Source organism: Drosophila eugracilis, unplaced genomic scaffold, assembly GCF_018153835.1.
Source record: "Drosophila eugracilis isolate 14026-0451.02 unplaced genomic scaffold, ASM1815383v1 contig_408, whole genome shotgun sequence".
NCBI classification, from domain to species: Eukaryota; Metazoa; Arthropoda; class Insecta; order Diptera; family Drosophilidae; genus Drosophila; species Drosophila eugracilis.
The window spans coordinates 484,810-501,116 of NW_024573270.1; the positions used below are offsets into that span (position 1 = coordinate 484,810).

Consider the following 16,307-nt stretch of genomic DNA (forward strand, 5'->3'; position numbering starts at 1 on the left):
CTTTTTGCCATCGCCATTTGCTTTTCTTATTACTGTAAATTGGCAAAAATGCAAATGGCATAAGGAAAAGAAAGAAAGAAAGAGATGGGGAAAAAAACCACTTTATAACAGCGAAAATAACAGGAATAATAAATAACGCAAAAAAAAGTAATCACACAAAAATCGCGAAAAAATCTATGAAAATGAAAACCAAAAAAAGAAAAGGATTTGCATTTGAAATTTCGATTCTATTTTGGATAGAAAAAACAATGCCAAAAAACATTTCTAATTGCTGTCAAAATTTGAACTCTGCCCTAGAATAATATTTTCGATACGGCAAATCAAACGGAAATTCAATTTGCAAATTAATGATAACAAAAATGTTATGTTGCTAAAGGAAATAATGGAGATATAATGGGGGATATATTTGTGTTTTAAAGGAATTACATTTTATGGTATTAAAAATAAATAGCAAAGCTTGTTAAAGAAAATAATTGGAAAGTTTTTAAGATTTTATGTAGGTTTTTTCAGTACATTTTTGACATTCTAATTGCTTTCTAAAGAAATTTTTATTGATAAAAAAAGAAACACATTTTATAGGAAATTCATTATAAAAACAATTTTATTTAGGACACTATTTTATATATTAAAAAATAGTCAAATTCTGTTTAAATTCGCAGGAAATAAGTTGAGATAGATATAGAAAAAAGAAGATTTTTAGGAAAGAGTTTAAGGAAAGAATCTTAGCAATGATTTTTGGGAGATGAAAAGGCATTTAAAATCAAAAGTAAAATCGAAAATATGTTAATAATCTTAATCAAATATAAAGTAATACAAACAAATGTAAAATAAACGCAATTTTTTATATAGAAAATATTTAACATTCTAAAGAAGCTCATGAAAAACTAGCTAAAGTTATTTTCATTACATAATTTCCATTCCTCTAAACAAATTATAAACTTATTAAAAAAAGGCTTAATTAAATATTAAAGAAAACCTTAAAAACCTCCAAACTATATAAAATACTCCTTAAAATCAAGTACCTTAACCAAAAATACTCCTTAAAATCAAATAACTTAACCAAAGATACTCCTTAAAATCAAAATCTTTCAACAAAATCAACAAAACTCAACACAAATTAGCCAACTTCCAACCAATAACTCACACTGTAAACCCAATATTTTGACAACTTGAAACACTTTGACATCCTTTTCAAATACATTTTGTCTGAAAAAAAAGAACAAGTTGGGGGAAACCCCCCAAATAGCTGGGTAAAAAAAAAAAAGAACTAAAGAACACATTAGACAAAAGTGCCAACATAGTTAATAATTTATATTCATTAGCCGTCGTCTCTGTGCTGGGTGTTTAATGTTTTTTCTAGGCTTTGAAAATGTTTCTTAATTTGTGTGCCGTTTTTGGGTTTTTTTTGTTTATTTTCCGTTGTCTTACAATTTGACGTTTATTTTTTCAGTTTTTTTCTGTTTTTTTTTTGCACATTTGTTTAATGGACAAACGCAAATGGTTATTGCTGAGCCATATTCTCGCTTTTTCTATAACTTTGCCATGTGTTGCTGAAATGTATCTTCTCGCATCTTTGTATCTTTTGTGGGATCTTTGGCCAGCGCTTGCTGGCATCCGCGATCTTCGCCGCTTGTGGCCATAAATCAATGCCGACGGCAATCAACGGATGGATTTATAGTTGGGGCATACTCGTATAGTATATAGAGAGTCAGTATTATATGTATACCCCCGTCGATATTCAGAAGATCAAGAATAATTCAAAAAGACGCCCCTTTTACCCCTTTTTTCTTGGTGTTTGTTGTTGGCGTTTTGCAATTAAGCAAATTGTTGAAAGAGTCCGAAAACGATCGATTCAATCAGCTGGAGTTTTCAACAAAATTTAGCTTAATTGAATGAGTTCTTTATGGGCCATAAATTCAAATCGACTCTAGAGAGAGTCGAAGAAGGAGTCTTGGGTTTTTGAACGGAAAATGGCAAGTTGGAAATTGGAAAGGTTTTTTTTAAGACAATTGTTTTCTGAATGTTACGAATGGCTGATCTTTTGATATTTTTTATAAGAATTCCAACGAATTTCTTTCTTTTTTTTAGCATTTTATTGATTGTTAATCTGTGTTTTTCTGCGTTAAACTTAAAACTTAAAACATTTAGCTGAAACAAAGATGATGGCAAGTAGGAGATGGAAAATCTAGGTCATTCCTTGACTAAAAACCGTTTATTTTCCTTAAAATGCATTAGATTATGAAACTTGATGTTTGTGGTAAAATAAACACAGAAAAAGAACTTCAAGTACCCTACAAAAATGTCTTATTTTGACTAACAGAACATCTTATTTTATTTTCATTTTAAGTTTTGTGTTTACTTTTAAAAACCCAAAAACACTTTGGAATGTCAAAAGAAAGTTATCATAATTACCGAAAAACAAAAAACAAAAAAAGATATAAAATAGTTAACAAACCATCTCCAAATCCAGTTTCTTCTTTTTTCACAACCAAAATCTTCTTGAAACCGCCTTTTTAATTTCAAATTCCCAACCAAGATCGAAGCTAAGCCATCAACCAATTTCTGATATATCAATTTCAAACATGATCTTCTCGGGTTTCTTGAGCCACCAAAAGATACATCAAACCCTAGGAATTCCAACAGCTGTTTCCCCCGAAGCGCTGTTGCCGCATTTCTGGGCCAATAAAAGTCGAGCAGAAGAGCAGCTTATGGTTTATGGTATATAAAGAGATATAGGAGAGGTAACCATGCATCATAACCTGCAAAAATCAGGAATCCAGCCTCTGCGCCTCCCCCGCATCTTTAGGTCGAGTTTCTCTTGTCTTTTGCTCCTTTGGCGTTTTGCAAATGTGCCGCAACGCGCACAGCTGTTGTCAGTTTAACGCCAGCGAGAAGGCAAGGCAAGAAGAAAAGGAAAAATGTATCTCATGGATGCAGTAGGATGAAGTATGATCTCTGTAGTAGGTACATATCTCGAGTGGTACCTGTTCTCGGGGATTAAATTGTGAGAAAGGGCGCGCTCCTTTCAGAAAAAAATTTGAAATTGTATCTGAGACGACGACACAACAGATGCATTTTTGTTGTATCTCCAGATGAAAGAAAACCCTGAATAAAGTACCGCAGTAGAGAGTTGTTTCTCAAAAACAGCATCTTAGATGTGCTGTAATAAGAAGGCATTTATTGAGGTTTATAAAAGTAGTAAAGCGATGTGATATGGGTATAAATTAGGATTGTTGATGATTTTTGAAAGGTTTTATGGGCTATATATTGGGTAAAATAAAGGAAAAGATATAGATAGTAAGAAAGTATGATAGATTAATGAATGGGTAGATAAAGGACTATAACAAGTACCTGCTAGAGAATTCCAACAGGAGCTATCTAAAAGTAACTAAATTTAACACTAACTAAATTGAATTTCCCCCTCAAACATGCTCAATATTAAATCTAAAACAAACTACAAATGTTTAATATTAACCAGAATTAGTTGCCAAAGACATTAAAGCCAATATATCGACTCCCTCTCTCTACTAAAATGTGTTTGATTAAGTCATAGGAAAAATGCCCCTCGGGTGCAGATTGAAATTGTATCTGAAACACAAGTTGTATCTGCATCTTGTTCTGCTCAGGACAGCTCAATAAAATAAACTCAAGTGTGTGCAAATTAGTAGTGCAGCGAGCGAGAATGTCAAAAGTGTTGACTGACTGACTGACAGTGCGCGTCATGAGTGTATCTTAGCCGTTGTGTAGTAGTATCTTTGTATCTTGCAAATTGTTATAGTTATAGATACAAGAGAACCAAAATAGCTGGGATTTTAGAGTGGTGGCAGCCAGCGGAGAGGGCAGAGAGGTGGCAGGCAGCCACTTGAGATGATTTATGATGCCAGTCAGAAGAAGAGACCGATTCTCCGGCTCCTCGCACAAGTGCAGACAGCCAAAATAACAATCCAAAAAGGTTTTGCCATTGATAGCAGTCAGGCAGGCAGGCGGGCCAGGCAGGCAGGCAGGCCAAGCAGCCAGTCAGCAGCCTCTCAGGAAAGATATCCAAAGACCCGAGGAATCGAGGAACAACTCCTATGGAACCCAGAAACACGGTGCCTGGGACCATGATGATGTTGCACAAAAAACCAAGAGGAAACTCTGAGCAAAAACACTGAAGGCGACATCGACGAGGAGGAGGTTTCTTGCGTTTTTTCCTTCCTTTTCTTTTTTCTTTTTTTTTTTATATTTATTTTAAGCGGAGAGTTTAAGAGCGAGGTGTGAAGCACACCGGGCCAAAACCTTGAATTGAAAAATTCCCAAAACAAAAATATGCCAGCAAAAATATGGGCAAAAATGCACTGGGGAAAGAAGGGGGGACCAAACTGGTTATAAAAGAGGTTAGAAGAAGGTTGAAAATGTGTAAGAAATTTAACTATTAAAAGTAAGAATGGAAATTTGTATAAAAAGTACGGAAAATCTTAAAAAAAACCTCTAAAATTCAAGATAGAAATTTATAGAAAATTCCTAACATTTCTCAAAGTTTTTTGCCATTTTAAAATGAATTTTCTTATAAGATTTTCTGTAGCTTATATCCCTGCTAACTTTATCTCAGTGTTTCTTATATTTTTTTTTGTCTTGTTAAAGTAAATCAAAAACAAAGCTGCCGAGAAGCTTGGCAACAATGACGCGGCTAAAAAAAAAGGCAGCAAGATGTGTTTGGTGGTAGGAAGCGGCGGCAGTAGGCGGCAGGCTGTTTTTGGCCAAGAAGAAGAAGGAGCTGTGAAGAATCGAGCTGAGCCGAGAGCTGAGTAGTAGATTCTCTGGTCTGGTCCAGCAGCGTTTGGTCATTACCGTCATGCCTTGTCATAGACAACATCGTTTATTTTCCAAACACTCGAGGAGTGCTTGCTCCTCCATCCTCCATGCTCCATCCTCCATCCTCCATGCAGAGGGCAGCTCGCTTGCTCGCCTTCAAAACCGTTTTCACACCTCTCGTCCCGCTTTTCCGTTTATTTTTCTTTAACATTTTCTACCTGTGTGTGAATCAGCACAACTGGTTGATGGTGTGTTGTTGTTGTTGCCTTGGCAAAACTGGGGGGAAAAGAAAAGGAAACGGGGGGAAATAAGGAAAATACTTGACTGATTTCGCGTTGTTCTTGTTGATTTTGCATTTACAAAGGCACTACAAGAAGAAGATAAAGAGAGAGAGGAAAAGCTAAATTTATTTTCCATAATTATTCGAAATTTATGCAGCAAGTTGCCAATGAGACAAACAAACCATAAATCCACACAAATCGCTTCCAAATGAATTGGAGCGTGTGTGTGTGGAAAATAAAGAGGGCGGGCGGACTGGATTGGCTTCTTTCCTATACGATACGATAAAGGGTGCATTGCCTTCAATCGTAAATCTTCCAAAAACACAAAACCGAAAGAAGACATTGGAAAAAAGCTACACAAACACTAGTCGAAATTGCTTTACCCGAAGACCAATTAAGCCTTCTAAAAGTCCTAAATCGAAATCAAATCAAATCAAAATGTAATCAAATCGAGTAATAATATCATCATCTCGAGCTGTGAAGTGCAATTGAAAGTTTGCTGGTAAATTTGATAAGCGGCGAGTAGTGTGGATTTTGGTTTGGGGAAAACTGTGCTGTGTGGGAAATGGAAATGTAAGGCAAGGGTTTTTGGGGGGGTGTAGAGGGAAAATATATTCAACGTGCCGAACCTGTTGAGGCACAAAAAAAAAGGGCGAACAAGGAGCTAATTTGCCAGGCGTGTTTAGCATTTAAGCATTTTCTCGAGTGCTAGAAGTCAGGGGTGTGCGGGTGATGGCGGCGATGCCGGTGGAAATGTGCTGGGTAAAAGTGCCACTCCAGAAGTCAAGTGGCTGTGGCTGTAGCTGTGGCTCCTGTGTATGTCTCTCTCTGTGTGTGTGTGGGTGTGTGTGTGTTGCATCTCAAGACGACGTTGCATCGGGAATGCTGTTGATGCTGCTGCTGCTGCTGCTGCTCAGTAAAAACAAACCGTTGCGAAACGCAGTTGGCATAATTAAATTTCAAGTTTCAACATTCCCCAGCATTCAGCATCCTGTCGCGAAAAATCTACACCCAAATATATATATATATTCTACATAGTAAAGTCGTATATATATATTTGGAATGGATTTAAAGGCTGACAGGGAAAAGCTTTTGCTGTACAAAATGCTGAGCAGAAAACTCATTAAATGACAGCGTTGCATTTTTTCTGCAGGGTTGCCAAACTTCCGCGCTAACTACTAATGCCAGTTCTTAGTGAGAGGGCCGCTCGACAAATTCCCTGTACGCCCGCACGGCTGGCTCTGGCTTTAAAAAACGGGGCCAACTAATTGGATGGCCAAAGCAGGCTTAATTCAATTCCATTTGCAGTTAGCTAAAGTGACAGCGGCAGGCGGCATGTTGCCAAACTTCATGAATGCGTTCTAAATAGTTGAGCAACACTGGTTGGGATGGGATAGTCGAGGAACTAAATGCGGAGGGGAGTTACTTTACAAATGATGTTAGAATCGTCTAAGCCAAAAAAGTCTTAATCAGGGAGAATATATCCCTAAAACTGATAAAGAATCATAAAGCTACAAACTAGTGTTGGAAAATGATTATTATATTTCTTTTTCCAAGCTAATTATTACTTCTAAAGAAGGTGGTTATTAACTTTATAGCCTAAAAAGTCTCCCATTTAGTAACAGAATTTGAACTGCTTTTGATATGAAAAATCTTCTTTTTCCTTTGCAAACCCAACTTTGGCACGGCTGCTAACAACACTGTCCTTTCTTCTGCCAGGGTAACGCTTTTGCTAATATAAATCACTGGCAAAGGTGGTGGGGGGATAGAGTGGGTGGAATGGGCAGAAAGGAAATCCAACAAAACGTTGCAATTATTTTGTTGAACTTTTCCAACGAAATAATTCTCGTGCGCCCGCCTGCCCTTAAATCATTTTCATTTGGTGGCTTGTGTTTTATGGGCCGTTGGTTTATTGTTTCTTAAAATGTATAAAAATAAATGAGCTAAATTGTTGCCTCACTTGGGTGAAGTGATTTGCCTTCCCCAACCTTTCTCTTTCTTTCTCTCTCTCTCTCGCCAGCCACCCCCACCCTCCATGGACAAAATAAAGAAGCGGCCAAGAAGCTGAAACAAAATTTTTCACATTTTTATGGGCAAAAATGTTATGTTACTTGAGGTTTCTTCCTTTCTTCGTTTTCCCGCCTGCAGCTCTCTGCGAGAGCGTGACTTTGGTTTTGATAATTTTTATTTTGCAAAGTACACGCGTGTTTGTTTAAAGTACGGTGCCTCCTTTACATTAACACACATACTGGCACATTAATACACACGCATTGCATATTTATGAGTGAAAATATATTATGCGTATAATTGCTGTTGTTGTTGTTGTTGTTGTTGTTGCCTCGTCGCCAAGTTTTCGCTTTTCTCGCTTTTTGTTTCCCTTTTGCACCTACCTTTGCCCGTCGTTTTGTTGAATCAATTACAGGCAGTTGGCTGGCTCGACTCCCTTTTCCATTCAAAAAAAAAGAAAGAAAAAAATATAAGAAAACGAAGGGAAAAATGCTGGAAAAGCAAGGGGGGTTGGGGACCCAGAAAATAGAACGCAGACAGGCTGGCAAAAATGGCAAATTATGGCACCCCAGAGATGCGCGATAAAAGCCCATTTACTTAAACTGAATATTTATTATTCCTGTCGCTGCTGCTGCTGCTGCTGCTGCTGCTGCGCCTCCCCCCTGCCACCTACTCCCCTAAATTTATATATCTATATGGAAAAGCTCCTCTTTAAGAACCTTTCTTTCTTTCCACTGACTTTTCGCCCATTTTCCATGCAAAACGTTTGACTTTTCTCTCTCTACTGTAGGCTTCTTCATATGCCGCGAGTTTTTCATTTCCAACTTGCGGGGGGGGGGTGTCATAAAGTTTGCCCTCAGCCAAAGTTTGATTGAATTGTGTGAGGGAGGGGGAGTGTAGAGGGGTGGCTAGTAAAAGTAATGTAGGAAAACGTAGCTGGCATTGGGTATTGAATGCCTGCAAGTCCAGTCAATCAGATTAGGGAATAGCATTATGATATGCGCTAGGCAGCTCTTTTTGATGAATTTCTTTTTTATTTTTTTTTTATTTAACTTAATTAGTATTTTTAATGTAGGGTTTCTGGCAAAAAGCAAACTGAGTTGAAGCTGACATAAAGCCAGCGAATTTAATATGGCAAAGGAAATCAATCCGTTAACTCAAATCAAAGATTGAAGGGTTTACAAAGATTTCAGAATGAAGGAAACACACAGAGAAAAAAGTTGGTTAAAAAAAACTTTAAAAAACCAAAAACCTGCCTAAGTTGACTGTTTTTAAACCATAAGTTAGAGGAGCCTTTCTGTTAATAAGCTTAAGTTGCAAGATATTTACATTCAACAACCTCTTTTCTCTCAGTGCTGGGGGTATCCCAGCGGCGGATCAGCTTACCGAAACCTTTTTTGTGTGAGATCTTTTGATAAAACGCCCCTCCCCCCTCGCGATTCGCGTTGTTATGATGTGTGAGGCCCGCAGCTGAATTTGCAGCCAGAACTCGATACTACTCTACTCCTCGCACTATAAGACCCAATGAAATTCGAGTGCCATAAAGAAATTTAATGAAGTAAATGATGGCAATATATATAAATATATATAACATATAAGTAAGGAACCAGAACTGAAACCAAAACCAAAGTGTTTCATAATTTTCGAATTCTAAGCGCCGCCGCCGTCGCCATCGAAAATTCCGATAAGAAAAACCCCACCAAAAAGTTCCCTTAGAAAAGAAGAAGAAAAAGAAGGAGAAGAAACGAAAAAAAAAAAAAAATTAAATAATTTATGTTTTATGTGGCAGAGCACAGGAAGCGTTGCCTTCTGGGGGTTGTTCCCGAAATGAAATAAAATAAAATAAAATAGACAAGGGCCCAGCGGAGGAGGAGGAGCAGCCAGCAGCTAGCAGCTAGCAGCCAGCACTCAAGTGATTTAGGAAGTGTTTGTCTGCGTTACGCTTGGTTAGTTGATAAAAATCAGTCGACGCTTTTGTATTCTTTTGGCGTGGCTCTTTGAAAGGCAACCCCCTCCAACTCCCCTTTCCACCCTAAGAAGGCGTGGTCAAAAAAAGGGGGGTTTATACCCATTGTCTGAGTCATGGTCCCCCCCTTAATTGCAGCGACTAAATTGCATTTTAAGCTCTCTCTCTCTGCTGCGTTTTCGTTAATTTCTGCACCATTCATTATGATTTATAACATGCCACGCCCATACGCCCTTGTTTTTCGTCTTTCGAGTTTTATAGACTTTTAGCCCTTTCAAGGTTTCTGCCTTACAGGAATTTGTATCTGCAAGATGCGAGTATCTCAGTCTCTGTTTTTTGTGTTTAAAGTTTATAAAAAAACTTGTTTATTTTTTTAACACATTTTGTAAGAAATAATTGCTTATTTCATTTCGAAAAAATAATCTATAAAAATGTATCTTTTAGCCTTTAAAGATGTTGAGATTAAAAATCTGTTGGTTCTAATATCTCTTCAGCTCGTAGATGGCATTATTGCGTGCCAAATATGAATCAAAGACAGAAAGTATCCACAAGATACTCTCCGAGTCTCGTCCGTTTCCTGTGCGGTTTTCGGTGTGTGTGTGTGTGTGTGAGAGTGTGTGTGGAGCACAGTTTAAAGTGCCATTAACCCACAATAGCCCACAATTGCACAAAAGCCAAAAAAAGAAAAGGAAAAAAAGAAAAAAGATTTGATATCTATGGTTCTGTAGTTTTCTGGTTTTCCTGCTTTGCTCTTTTTTTTTTGGGGGGGTTTGGTTTTGGGTTTTGGGTTTTAGGTTTAAGGTTTGGGCTTGGGCTTGGGCCTTGGTTTAATTGCAAGTTTTAGTTGGTGGCTGCGTGTCAAAATATCATTTTGTGTGTTAGCTACATTTACGGTTCGAGCTGTTCCTTCTCTGGGATGATGGCTATTAATTGTCGTTGGCCTGTCATTTTGCGGTACGAATCTGTGGCTAAATATGTGTCCCCCTCCTCGGCCTTTGCTGCCTTTCTGCCTACCTGGTTTCTGCCAGATTTTATGAGAGTATATATCGAAGTTATAGGGAATATATATATGTGGTTGGTCTGTCTGACAGCATTTCCAAATAGTTTTTGTTTGGCTTGTTTGAGCCTCTCGGGGTGGATTGTTGTTTTCTCTCTCTTTTCTCTAGCAGCAGCAGGGTTGAAAATCGCCAGCTGCCAGAAAGGACAAGGTAGGAGGCAGGAGGCAGGAGGCAGTCGGCAGGATGGTAGTATACGAACAGGACACCTTTTTGTCGCGATAAATTTGAAATAATTTGATGCGTCTTGTTTTATTTGACAGGCAACAAATTCGTGGGGTGCCCAAGGGGGCTTCATCCCGGCTTGCCAATGTAAACAAGTCGTGTCGGCCCGGCAATTAAAAGAGAGAGGACCTTCTTTCTATCTCTTCTGTTACCCTGCCCCTGCCCCTTTTTTTTTTGGCTCGCCCATGTAGGGAAATTCAATTTGTAGATTAAAATGTACTCCCTCGTTTCCCTAGTTTTCCCAGTTTTCCCAGTTTTCTATTTGTTTTGTTTTTCGAGATATTTTCGCCACGTGGATTTTCCGATGGGCGATGGGTGATGGGCGTTGGGCTTTGGGAGTAGATTTCCAGTCGTGCCAACAAACAATTTTTCAATTAAAAAAAAACTAAACGAAATCGTTTGTAATTTGTATTGGCCAATACTAAGAGGAGTGAGCGGTGGTGGCAGGGGACAGGGGAATGAATTAAGGAATTAGCTGCTGGGCATTAGAAAGGAAGGAATGCGGGGGGGGCAGATTGATTAAAATTGATTGAGCGTCTATGCAAATCAAGTTGGGATTATGGCATTGGGGGGGAAAGATGGGGGTAAGCAGAAGAAGAAAATATATATCCTAGGGAAAAGATATAGCAGTAGGTTGAGTAATTTATCTGCTTTCTATATTAAAGTTAGTAAGGCTAAACTTTGATCGTTTTAAATTGCCTTTTTGTATGTTCAATTTGTTTTTTTTTTAGTACTAAATAAGGCATTAAGGGTCAAGACAGCCATTAAGTGTTCTCTTTTTTATGGCCAAGAAAGATACTTTTTAACCCTTTGCGATTTGAACTTTTATATTGCTCTTCTTCTCGCTTAACTTTCCCAACTGGCAACCCTTTTGGCTCTCTCTTTTAATATTTGCATTATAAGCACTTTAAACCATTTAAACTTGCACTGACCTCTGACCCCCCCCCTGGTTGGATAATGCGCTAAAAAAAAAAAAAAAGGTTTACAGAAAACAGAAAAAATGGGAAAAATCGCAGTACAAGAAAGAAGTGAGGCTGAGGCGAAATGTAGGGAAAAGGGTGAAAAATGCAATTTCCGCACAGACGCACACATTTTCCGGCCAACAAAAAGTACATATATATATATTAAGATATATATTTATATATAGAAAGAGATAGAGCGCGAATGGGAAAAACTCAATTTCCAAACTAAATTCAACTAAGAAAAAACTGTTGTGTGTGTGCGTGCGAAAGGAAAAAGGGGGAAGAGGAGGGAAGGAAGGGAAAAAAATTGTGAAAATTGTATTTGGCAAACGCATTAAACTTTCATTTTTCTGTCAGGCCAAGGATAACACGCACACCCATACATATACACACACACACACACGCATAGGAAAGGCGCCGCAAATGCAAAATCCAAAATGGGGAGGGGTGGGGGTAAAAACACAAGGAAAATGAGAAAAATGCAGCCGGAGAAGATATTTGAAAATCAAAGCGAAAGTTCTCAGCTTTTGTCTGTCCGCAGGACTCATCCTTTCCAAGGCAAACTTTGCTTAGCCATATATATGTATATATCTATCTATATATATATATATATATATTTAGAGAGAGAGCGATATATATATAGTGGCCCGGTCTCTGTCGCTGCGCCGAAAAACTTTTGTCATGAATTGAGGCTGGGGAAATGTGCGAGAAAAACACATCAAAGCAATCAAAAAGTGACGCCAGAGCAATTGAAAACTTTTCGCATGAAAAACAAAAAAACAAAATTGCAGTCGAAAAAAAAAAAGGATAGAAATTATCCCCTCCCCCCTGCCCCCTGCGCCCACTGACAGAAACAAAAAGAAGAAGGAGAAGTAGTAGAAGGAATAGGAAAATGCAACGCATCAATGCATTATTTTCCGAGGGGCGAAATCAAAAGCTAAAGAGTCAATTGCCAAACCCATTTCACCGCCCACTTTTTCCGCCCAGTTAATGGCTTTGTTTGCCATGGCCATCAGCCAAGAAGAAAAATCCAAAAAAAAGAGAAGTAGAAGAAGAGCAGCAGCAGCAGCAGCAGGAAAATGCAACTCAAATAATGAGCCCCCCAAAAAATGTTCCAAATTTATATATATATATTCGTAGAGAAAGAGAAAGAGAGTGAGAAAGAGAGAGAGTGAGAGAGAATGGGAAAATATTTCTAGTGCCAGGCCAGAGCTTAATGCTACTATTTTTGGGCAACTTGTGCTCAACTTAAATAATTTGCGCATAAAATATAATTTAATGCTGATGCCTGCCCTAGTCCCTGCCTCTGCCTCTGCTTCCTTCTCCTTATCCTCCTCCTCCTCCTGTTTTCCATCAGAACTTGTTTGCTTGCCAGAAATTCGGGGCTTTATGGCACCATAGCTTAGCCGAAAACGAGGTCAAATGCAATGCAGACGCGTGCCAATGCGAGAGTCTCAATTTGGCAGCCAACTGTAGCGGCTATATATGTATATATATACACCAACAGCCTGGGAAAGCTCGAACCCAACCTCCCAAGGAAAACTACCTACCACACACCCCGCCCACAAAAACCCTTGCTAAAGGAATGCATTTGTGCTGCCTGGCGATGAGATTTTCCTCGTTGCACAATATTTCATAAAGCTGAGGGAAAACTTTCGTCGAGGCTTCAACTTGGCTAGAAGGGGGAAATTTTGGGAAATTCTGGCAGGAAAATGCCTTAGCTGCAATAAATGCAGCTCACAGATATGTGCGAGTCAAGCGGAATTTTCAAGGCGATGCAAAATACTTTTAATAATAACAGCGGGAAAAGTCTGAGATTGATTTTGGTAATATGAACATTTTTCCCACTCTCTCTCTCCTATCCTATTCATGTACTTAACAATGCTTAATATTGGGTAATAAATTAAAAACAATGCCTATTAGTTAGGTCTCATTGTTAAGCAGCAGCAGTAACAGCCCCCCGTATAACTTTCACCCTTATAAAAAGCGGAGATCACTTGCCTTCACTTCCGCCTGCTGTGGCATGTTTTCGGTTGCAGTTTTCCATGGCGGTAATAGAGCTAGCTCAGCTAGCTCAGCTAGCTCTCTGCTAGAGATATATATATTCACTTTGTAACCCCTATTGCGTTTAGCATTTCCCTATTTGATGTCTAGACTATGCCTACTACCTAGTCATTGAAATGCAGTGAGAGAAAGTTGAGTGATAGTTTGTAGAGATTTTAGGGATTGCTTACTTGAGAGTGAAGAATTTTCTACATTTTTTTTAGGTTGAAAAGATATTTAAATATAAAATATTAATAAATATTATAAATATTCTTTGATTTCTGTTAAATAATATTTATAAATTTTATAAAATAATCATTAAAATATTTTTTTTAAATTTATTTTTCATCTAAGACTTCTCTGGCCTTTTCCCAGTGTTGCCCTGATCAGATTGAAGTGGTTTGGAGATGGTTTTTAGTATGTTTTTTCATCTACTATGACTACTATATGCTCTAGTTCTGATAGATAGATAGATATATATGTTTATTCATTCAGATCTGTATATCTATATCCATTGCTTAGCCGTGTCTCGAGTCTAGGGCTCAGTGCTTTGTTGTCCCCTAATTTAAATAGCAAATGATTAGCTTCAATTGGCTTCAATTGCTTCTCGGCTCGGCTCGGCTTAATGCCCAAATTGATACATACCAGTGAAGCTTCGTTTCTTCTTCTTCTCCTTGTTTTTTTTTTGTATATATATTTGGTTTTTCTCAAGACACGGCCAGATATAAAGCCCCAACCCCCAAAGTCTGTCTCATTTTCTATCTCAATCGTTTTGATGGGATAAGTAGTAGTTGGGCGGGCGACAGTGGGTTAAACGGAAAGGGGTGTTAGTGGCAGAGGGTAAAGGGGTTAAGGGGGGGGTTCACATCACGCACATTCATTTCAAGTAGCTTCACTTTCAGCAGTTTTTAAGAGAGTCTGAGCCGATTGAAGTGTCTGGCAAGTTAAATCATTTGGAAATTTGAGGGTTTTCTTGTGACTTGATTCACCATTTCAGGAAAATCTCCCTTTTTTCCTCTGCAGCAGCAGCCCTCTGTTCCCTACCTCCCCTGTAGTTTATCTCTTGGCTTCTCTTTTCTTAACTTGGCTTATTCCGTATTTTAAGTTTTTAAGGCCAAAAAACAAGAAGACACAAAAGTTTCTCCTCGTCGTCGTCTGAAGTTTGACTTTTATTTTCGTAGCTCTCGGTTATTGGGTGTGCAAATATTTGCTTCATTATTGGACAGCTGACTTCCTGTAGGCTTCAAATGTGATGATTTTCGATTTGGAAACGTTTTATTTATCGGGAGTGGAAAAACTGGGAGTTTGCATTTTTGTTGGCCTTTTCAACTCGCTGGTTTCAACTTTAGTTTTTAGTTTAAATTTTCTTGTAAAATAGTTTAAATTTTCCAAAGAAATATTTACACTTTCTGTTATTGGAATGATTTGCTAATCATTTGAAAGTAATTTAGTTTATTAGACTAATTTTCATTTGGATTTTCCACTGGCAGACAATATCTTAAAATGCCACAAATACTTGTAAATCTTTCCACATTGTTGTTGGCCCCCCAAAATCCATGCACAAATATTTGTAAAATGCCGTAATTGCTGGAGATTATTCAGTTTGTTTATTATTTCACCCATATTTATCTTGTGCATACACCACACCCCCCAACCACCCTGCACACCCCGCACACACTCCCAACCAACACCCCACAGCACACCACTCAGCGGCATTCCATTCGTTAAATATTTTTAATGATTTGTTCAATTTCTTTTTTTTGTTTTCGGGCACGGGGCATTCGGCATTGCAACGGAGCATGCCCGTGACCTTTACTGCAGCAGCGGCACCCACAAGATTATATATGAATATACAAAAGATATAGAAGATATATACCATATATAGCAGATAGCAGATACAGTTGCAAATGCGGCAATAAGAGGGCTGCAAATGAAAAGTTAAACGTTGCGTGCTGCGCCTGTTTATCTTACGGATGCGCCCTGGGATGCATCACTCACTCAACTCGAGCATAGCATTTAACTCATTCGTATAAAAGATACAAAAACCGCGAGTATATCTCTCTCTGTGTGTGTGTGTGTGTGTGTATGTACAGTGTGTGTGTTTGGTATAATTTGCTTGATGCACAAACAAATGGGCGAGTTCTCTACTCTTCTTGGGCTCTTCAGCTGCTTTTCAGATTCAACTTTTGCTCATTCATGGCGTTGCACTCGATTAAAAATGTTTCGTGTATGTTTGTGTTTGTGTGTTTGTTCGCCATGCATTTTCCCCCCCCTCCCTTCCATCTATCCACTCTGTTGATTTTCCTCAGCTCAGTTGTTGTCGCTTTTGTTGCAGGAAGTGCTCATCTTCATTTACTTTGTTGTCGCTGCCGTCTCTTGACGTTTTTCGGTTTTGCGGATGACACTGGTTCGGTGCAGCAAGTGCACGGCAAGAAAAACTAAGTTGGGAACTAAGTTTGAAGAGGAATTTTGAAAGAAATTGCTGAAAATATTGATAAAATAAGGGAATTCTTTGATTTGTATATCGATTACTAGAGCTTTTTTGTATTAACAAAAATGTAAATATATCGATTTTTTAGAAGATATCGATCTACATATCTCATATATCAAAAGTATACAAGCTTGAGCATTTTTTCTATATTAATATAAATATCGATTTATTATCGATAATTTATCGTTTTTGAGCATGGACAATTATCGATTTATATCGATAATTTATCGATTTGTATCGATAACTTTTTATCGATAAAAATCTATATAATATCGATATCCATAATAAAACGTAACTATAAATCTACTTAAACTTTTTCCTGCCAGTGCACAGATTCGGTTTGAGATTATTGCCAATTTACAAGCCATCTGTCTCGCTTGCTCAGCGGCTTGTTACCCATCTCACTCTAACGCCCGGCACTCTTCTAATTAAATATCTATGAATGGCGGTCGTAGCATATGTACGTGTGCAGTGTATGTGTGT

The 16,307-nt window shown here is 38.1% G+C and overlaps 1 protein-coding gene across 4 annotated transcripts in view; it reads left to right on the plus strand.

Moving 5' to 3' along the window:
• Nucleotides 1–16,307, plus strand: part of LOC108103787 (teneurin-a) — a 222,360-nt gene that overhangs the window by 81,157 nt on the left and 124,896 nt on the right. The window lies entirely within an intron of this gene.